Genomic DNA, 7,500 nt, shown 5'->3' with positions numbered 1-7,500 from the left:
TAATGCGTCAATATGTCATTTTCCTTACTTCAGTTAAATGAGTTATTGTAAGCATTCAAGCATTTAACCTCATCATAAGCGGTAAAGGAATATGGTGAACTTTCTATTTAAGGCCGATACAGAGTTTCCAGGAAGAACCGTCTTTCATTCATACTGGGAACGTTAAATATCAATGCTGTCATATGTCATGATCATGACATGATTTTTTTTCTAAAAAAGCAAAAATTTAAGACAAAGTTGCCAGGTCTTTTCATTAGTCTTTCTTTGAAAAAAAAAGGTGCGAAAAAGGGTCCATAGACAAAGAAATGGCAAGTTTTTCTGAGGAATCTAAACTGTAGATATCCTGAAATTTTTTAAGAAGGCCAACGCAAAATTAAAAAATGGCCGACTACTGGGGCAAATTTCTAAAAGCTAACAAATTAAAAAAGTAGAAATTACCTGATGTCCTAATTAATATACATAGTGGTTTTAAGACTCGAATTTTCTATTCAAGAAATTGCTAGAAAAAGGTTCCAGAATCAAACAAATAGGAAGTTTCTCAGAAACGCGGATTTTCTAAGATATTGCCCCAGAGGTGCAAGGCAGAATATTTTTAAAAGTGGGCGATTTCTGAGGCAGATTTCTAGAATGTAAAAGACTAGGAAAAGAACTTCAGGATTTGAGCGATCTCTTTGGGCAATTTCTTAGAGGAACTTCAAGAAGGTTAAAAACTAGGAAATAAGAGTGATGTTTGATCCTAATATTTAGCATGCATTGAATGTTTAAACTGTAGAAATATTTCCTCTTTTATTTGTTCGGAGATTACGATCAGTGCATAGATTTATTGGTGCATACCAAGTAGTAAACCCCTTAATCCAAACGGTCGGTGTTATAGTAATGAACAATCTTAGGCATATACAAGACTCATATAGTCATAGTCTCTTTGTTTTGTAAATAAACATATAAAACCTCAAAGGTAGTTTACAAAAGAAAGCTCTGAATGACCAGTGCTTTACTTACACAGAATTTCGAGGAAAAGAATTAAGTTGTCCATTTTATAGTCCGTCGATACAATCGTGGAAAATGGCAACTTGAGCGCAGATTGGCTGCCGAAACTACAGAGGAGAGTATTAAAGAGTCTTTTCACTCAGGTGATCAGTAACCTTGGTTTTCCTTCGAAACAAAAGAAAACTTTTGCATGATAATAGAGCTCAATTCCCGGAGGATTAGTTAGGTACATCAACATGGCCGCCGTTGCATTGTTTAGGTTCACCAACATGGCAGCCGTGACGTCACGTGAACTACATTGTCTCGCTTTTGAAACAAGCAGTCAACAGTTTTTCTACCACTTCATGATTTTCTTTGGAAAATGGACTAAGGGCTCTTTTCATTTGATGGAAATGACTCGACGTGCAATTGCGTCACTGAGCTACCAAGCCATCTGGGAGCTGGTCACTGGGGCCGAAAAGTTATCGGGACTTTCGAGAAACGGACCCCTGGTCACTAGCGAGTTCGTATTATATCCCATAATTCACCTGCCTAAGACTGTCCCTTCACCCGTCACAATTCAACTAGTTTTCCATTCTTCCCATAGCTGGCGTAGCTGGTGGGATGAGTTTATCGCAGGATTGGAGGATTCCATCAATAACTACAAATTCATTGATTCTGTCCACTTCTGTAAATTTGTTTTGTTTTCAGTGTCTTGACACTCCAGCTGGTCTTTCCATGATTTTTTTAAAACATAGAAATGATTGACTGGTTTTCATGTACTAAATTCTAATTCTGCATTTGCCTTTGATTTTTATCCTTTGTACCAGTAATTGTCATATTTTCAGTCGAAATTGAACTAAGGAAACACTCTGAAGATGAGCGCAAGATCGAAAACGTTTAGTCAAACATTTGAACAGTTTTACCTTTTACTATTTTATAATGTTAAACCCAGTTTTCGTTTGTCGGGAAAATCCCAAACGATCGGGGATTTTGCAGTTTACCGACCGTCCCAGTGTTTGCCTACTGATGAAAACCATAAATGGTAGACATCCCCGATAATCTGGGATGGTCGGAGACGAATCGTCAAAATAGGAAGCGTTTCTATTTTCCCAACATGTCCCGGATTTTTGGGATCGTCGGCGATCTTTCCCGTCATATGAAAACACAAATTTGCACTTTCGGGAATGTCGGCGATGGTTTTAGCTCGTTATCGATCTTCTAAATTGCATGTTTCAATTTTTGGCGCACTTTCCATTTTCCGCCAAAGTCAATATCGAGAGAGGGTAGGAGAAGCATCTGGCAATTTGCCGTTATGTGGGCAAAGTCTGGGACGATCGGGAAAATGCTAGCTTCCCACGCAAACACTCTTAGGGCTTCGTCACGCGTTCCTCCCTCACGAGGGGACGAAGCCCTATAAGCGTCTGCGTGGTAGGCAACCAAAAAACTGGCCATAGATCTTTTGCTGATTTTTTTACTACTCCACGAAGGCTCCATTCTCAGCAAAATGGGGATCACCGTATTCGTACAGGAGAAAATAGCCATTCTTTGATGGATTAAGCTTGGCGTCAATGAAAATCCGCCATTTTATCAATGTGCGCGTGCTTATGCTCAGGCCAAAGATGCAAGAAGGGTTGCGCAATGCAAAACCAGGAAATCACCTCAAATGTCCACTGTTTACACTGTAATGATGGTATTTCTAGCACTGTGTATTATGCAATTGTCATTCACTTTTAGCTTAACTTCCTTTATGACAATGGAGTGTCAACTGTTTCTTTGCCGAAACCACAAAGAGGAAAATGCATGAAACCAAGCGCATCTCAGAGGACCATCCCAGTTTAATCAATTAAGTATTTTTTTCGAAACAATTTGGCAATCAAAAAGGCAATAATGTTATATTTTTCCCCCACCTGAAACACGGCGCGTGGCTTTTGTTAACTTCAATCTAAACGCACTGAAACTGTTTCAAACTCAAACCCGTAACGTCAAACCTGAAACTCTTGTTTGCGATCTGCGGTAAACCTAGATCTTATAAGAGCTATATTACTTATTGAAGTGAATGGTTATGAACTTACAATTTGAATAATTCAAATATCCCATCTTCTTCAACAATTAAGTCATGGTGGTCACGAGAGAAAAAGTTTGGATTGACGAACTACAGGTATGCGAACGTTTTCCACCTGAAATTTCAGGGAGCGAGTAGATATTGCATGGAAGCTCCGTCCATTTGCCAGGAAGGGCATTAAAGACGGTGTGTACAGCTACACTTTGTTTAATTTGCCTGGTCTCTGTTGTGGTCTTCACGGAGGACTGATTGCTGCAATTGTGTTCCTCTTATCCTCACTAGAGTCACTTTGAATTGCTGGACAGAAGTCAACTTCATTCAAGTGTCTACCTTGGCGCCCCACTTCAAATTAACTCAGTTGTTTGTCCCATAATTAGAACGGCTAGTAAACCACCTGCAATTAGCCCGCGTGACTTGTCGTTTTTCTGACGCTATCCCTTGACCCAACCCTCCATCAATAGAAAGCTTAAGCAACGACAACGGCAACGAGAACGTCATCTCAAAATACAAATTCGTGTTATTTGAATCTTTTTGTGACTAGTGATTTAATTTTTTTTTTAATATGACAAGGGAGCGGTAGTTCCTCAAAGGTGACACTCGTACGCATCTAAACGGCACTTAATTTAGGGGAGAAAATAAAAATTTATACTCAAGTGGTGACGTCCTGCATAAAACCTCCAACTTGGCTATTTCAGGTTGCTGTTTTGCTGAGACGGCAAAGAAATGGACAGAAGTGATAAAACGCACGTGCAGGGCGTGCAAAGCTATTGTTTTTGCCCCGGCACTAAATATGCAAATTCTGACGTTCTTGTTGCCGTCGCCGTTGTCGTTGCTTACGGACCTTAAGCTCCCTAATGTTAAACGAGGGTACAGGCGTGTAGGAAGGGCCGGGCTTTCAAAGGGATCTAACCAGCCCCAAACTGAAGCCAAAGATGAAATTTGTATTTTTGATGGCCTGTAGTTGAAAAGGGGGAAAGTAAACTCTTGATGTTATGCAGGATTCAAAAGTGCCATCCGGGATAGTATAGCCACTGATTCATGCACTTGGTATCCTGTCATTCGGGTGATTACAACCTCTCACATTTTTTAGGACACTCTGTGCAAGCGTTCAATCGTCATGATGCAAAGGCTCAAAATTTCAGTACATGAGATGTACCATGAGTGAGAGTAGGCTTCCTGCATTGGCTATCGAGCATATATTAAAACTGGTACCTCTAGATCTAGATGACCAATTCATCTGTCGTTCATAGACGTTCGAAACTTGTAGTGTTGGTAGTCTATGTGTTGAGGTTGTTATCATAGACGTTCGAGGCATAAGCCTGGCAAAAATGCAAGGATCCTTTTGGTGTTTATTGACGTTTAAGTGCACGCTTGAAACTTCTAGAAGGCACATTAATGTTCATTTACTTTTCCTTGGCTAAGAGCAGTGTCTCTTCAACCAACAAAGTTGTTGACAGGTAGAGTGACCCGCAACTTTCATCTGGAGTGTTATCAATTTCACAAATACTACAGCTCTCTTACATCGTGAATGCAATAACAGTAAGCGAGAAAAGATAATTGACACCAAAAAAGGAGCGGGTTGCAATGAAAAAGGGTTTATATTCGAGTCCTTTTTTTGTACTGATTAATATCGCGGTAATGATCCAATTCAAAGAACTGGTTGCGCTTCTTAAAAGTAAGTTGAAAACAACAATAAAACGAACGTTGCGCTCTTTCACATCTTCTAGCATTAAGCGCATGTTTTGTGGTTGATAAGACTTGTAAATTACTGGGACGTTTTTGCTGAATGTTCTCAATGTTGATGAACTATTTTTATGGGTAGTTAAGGCGTGGAATCGTTTTTTCGCTTGAATTTTAAAATTAACCAATGGATGATATTATGCGAAGCTCTTGAACATTATTATTGCGCAATTGTTAGTCTTCCCGCTGTATCATCTCTTTTGCACGAGAATTAACACGCGCTTTCTACTTTTCTGACTGGGAAATATATATGCATGATCAGCATGCCAGATAAGTAGTTGATTTACTGAACGAAATGCTATATGAAATGAATCATACTGAACTGCGGGTATGAAATCAAGTAAGGCTATGATCCTCGCAGTTATGGACGTAATTTTAGCTCAGGCCTCTCTACGCAATTGCTAAAATTACGTCCATAACTGCGAGGTTCACAGCTTTACTTGAGTTGATTTACTGTTGATGGATCTGAGCTAATATCAATGCTTACAAAGCACTGACTCTCTATCTATCCTTTATCTATTCAATCAATTTTATGATAGGAAATGGGCCAACAGTTTTCGAATTGTTTGAACACCTACTTTGACACCTAGTTTATGCTAAATTAATATATACCACACAAGTGCGTAATACTTCGTATTAGCTATTCTTTGGTATGCTAGTCGCTTAGCCTATGTGTGGTATATGCTAAGACAATAATAACTGAATATTAAAACTTTTTAACCTCACTTTCACTTTAGTAAATAATAATTCTTAAACATGAAATTGAGATGTCTCCAAAAGTGAGAAAATTTTTACTCTACATTTACTTCCAGTCATTTACAATTTCCAAGATAATACCAAGGCATTCTTTAAGAGATTTGAACAGAGGTTCAGAATGGAATTTTGGTTCACAGAAAAATATCAGAAATAAAGAGCGCTATTAAAATGATCCATAGCTTTCAATTACTCTAAGCTTACCTAAGTGAGCCAATGTTAGGGAGGTTTTTGTGATCCCTTAAGAAAGGCTAAATCACTTAAGATTAGCTAAAATTCCCAGGGCAGTTATCCCTTACCCCTAGAAATATTGAGAGAGTTATCCTTAAAATTACTTATCTTTGGAATTTGACAAAAAGTGGCAATTTTGAAAGTGTTTTTTTAACAGATAACCTAGTACAGTCAACTCTCTCGTAAGCAGACACCCTCGGGGGTTGGAAAAAAGTGTCCTTTAGTGGAGCTGTCTGCTTACGAAAATTATTCCCATAAGCGGACACCAAAGAAAAATAGGATGGATATCCGCTCGAGTAAGAGTTATTTAGTGGGTGTTAATTGTACATGTGTTATTGGGTAGCTAAACATAGCAACTGAAACTCTTTATTGATGTTAAATGTTAAAACTTGAAAAAAAAAAAAAGAAATATACAATATAGCTGATCTATATTCATATTGAACAAAAACTTAAAGGGGAATTATTGCTTCTGTCTATATACCTGTAACTTTGGTGCTAAAAAAACATTCAAACATTAACAAACAAGGTACTATCGTGACTAGACAAGGTTTTCTTGGACCTATGACATTTTGGAGAAATAGTCCGTTATGGTTGACCGCCTCCTTCCTTCTCTTCTAAGATTTCGTTGACCTTGGTAATTGCCTGGAGTAGCGGCTCGTTTCCTAAGTGCAAGTCAGAAAATGCCGCGAGCCTTGCAACAACTTCCAGTGCCTGTTCTGCGCAGAAGTAACTTAAATACAAATTTCATTGCCAAGAGTCAATTGTTGAACGAGGGGTGTCCGACTGAGAGAGAGAGAGAGAGAGAGAGAGAGAGAGAGAGAGAGAGAGAGAGAGAGAGGGTAAACAAAAGAAAAAATCCAATTTTCATTTTCAAAAGTGTCCGCGTCCGCGTCCGCGTCCGCTTACGAGAAAGTGTCCACTTGTGGGAATGTGAAAATACAGAGTTTGTCTGGGAGGTAAAAAGGGGAATAGAAAAAAGTGTCCGTAAATTTAGTTGTCCGCTTACGAGAGTGCCCGTTAGCGGAGAGTTGACTGTGCTGCATAATTCTACGAAATCTGTTTAGTTTTATGTGAAGTTACCTAAAAATAATCTGCTTTCTTTCTTAAACTGATTACTTAACTCAGCGTCTTGTGCGAGTGCTGGACAATCCTAATAGGCACTTGGTTAGGCGCGATTTTTGTAGGATACCCCACTCGCAGAGCACAGAGTTTTCCGTCCTCTTCATCGTCACAATCTCATGATCAGTTACATTGTAAGCACCAGTCGTAATTTTAACAATTTACATCCCAAATGCTTGCTATTTTTAGTTCTTTTTTGGCGATAGACGGTTTTGCTTCAGTTGGCTTCACCGTATAAGACGTTCTCATTGAAACATCTGCGGTTTTGGGTTAATGTGGGCTCAGATTTGGGCATGACGTAACAAATGTCAACGGTCCGTGTTCGTGGAGTCAGCGATTTGGCCCAAATCTGGTAGGTGTATTATTTATTAAGTGATTTTCGGGTCATTCGCGTCTGCAGAAGCTCACAGGCTAGCATTATTAAGCTGGAATGTGGGAAAAGGCAAGCCTTTGAAAAAACACAGAGGTGAGATATGGTTTCGTGCAGACTGGGACGCCTATAATGCTTTAATGATGAAATGGTTTATGAAATAAATCATATATGAACTGAGTTTTTAATTTGACGGTATCAAAGTTACAATGCAAAATTTGACTCCCACCAACAGAAAAAATACAACTATTTAAAA

General features: G+C 38.9%; 2 protein-coding genes across 2 annotated transcripts in view; both read left to right on the top strand.

Annotated features, from left to right (window-relative positions):
• LOC138023167 (tetratricopeptide repeat protein 28-like) overlaps nucleotides 1-1,157 on the top strand; it is a 6,711-nt gene extending 5,554 nt beyond the window's left edge. The window contains exon 3 of the mRNA XM_068870190.1: nucleotides 1-1,157. This exon is cut by the window's left edge and continues 40 nt beyond it. The gene's annotated coding sequence lies outside the window, so the exon portion shown is untranslated.
• LOC138024398 (uncharacterized) overlaps nucleotides 1-7,500 on the top strand; it is a 532,828-nt gene that overhangs the window by 311,362 nt on the left and 213,966 nt on the right. The gene's annotated exons all lie outside the window — the stretch shown is intronic.

Source organism: Montipora capricornis, chromosome 11 (genome assembly GCF_036669925.1).
Source record: "Montipora capricornis isolate CH-2021 chromosome 11, ASM3666992v2, whole genome shotgun sequence".
Lineage (NCBI taxonomy): Eukaryota > Metazoa > Cnidaria > Anthozoa > Scleractinia > Acroporidae > Montipora > Montipora capricornis.
The sequence above is the reverse complement of the archived record's forward strand: the minus strand, read 5'-3'. Positions and strand labels throughout refer to the sequence as shown.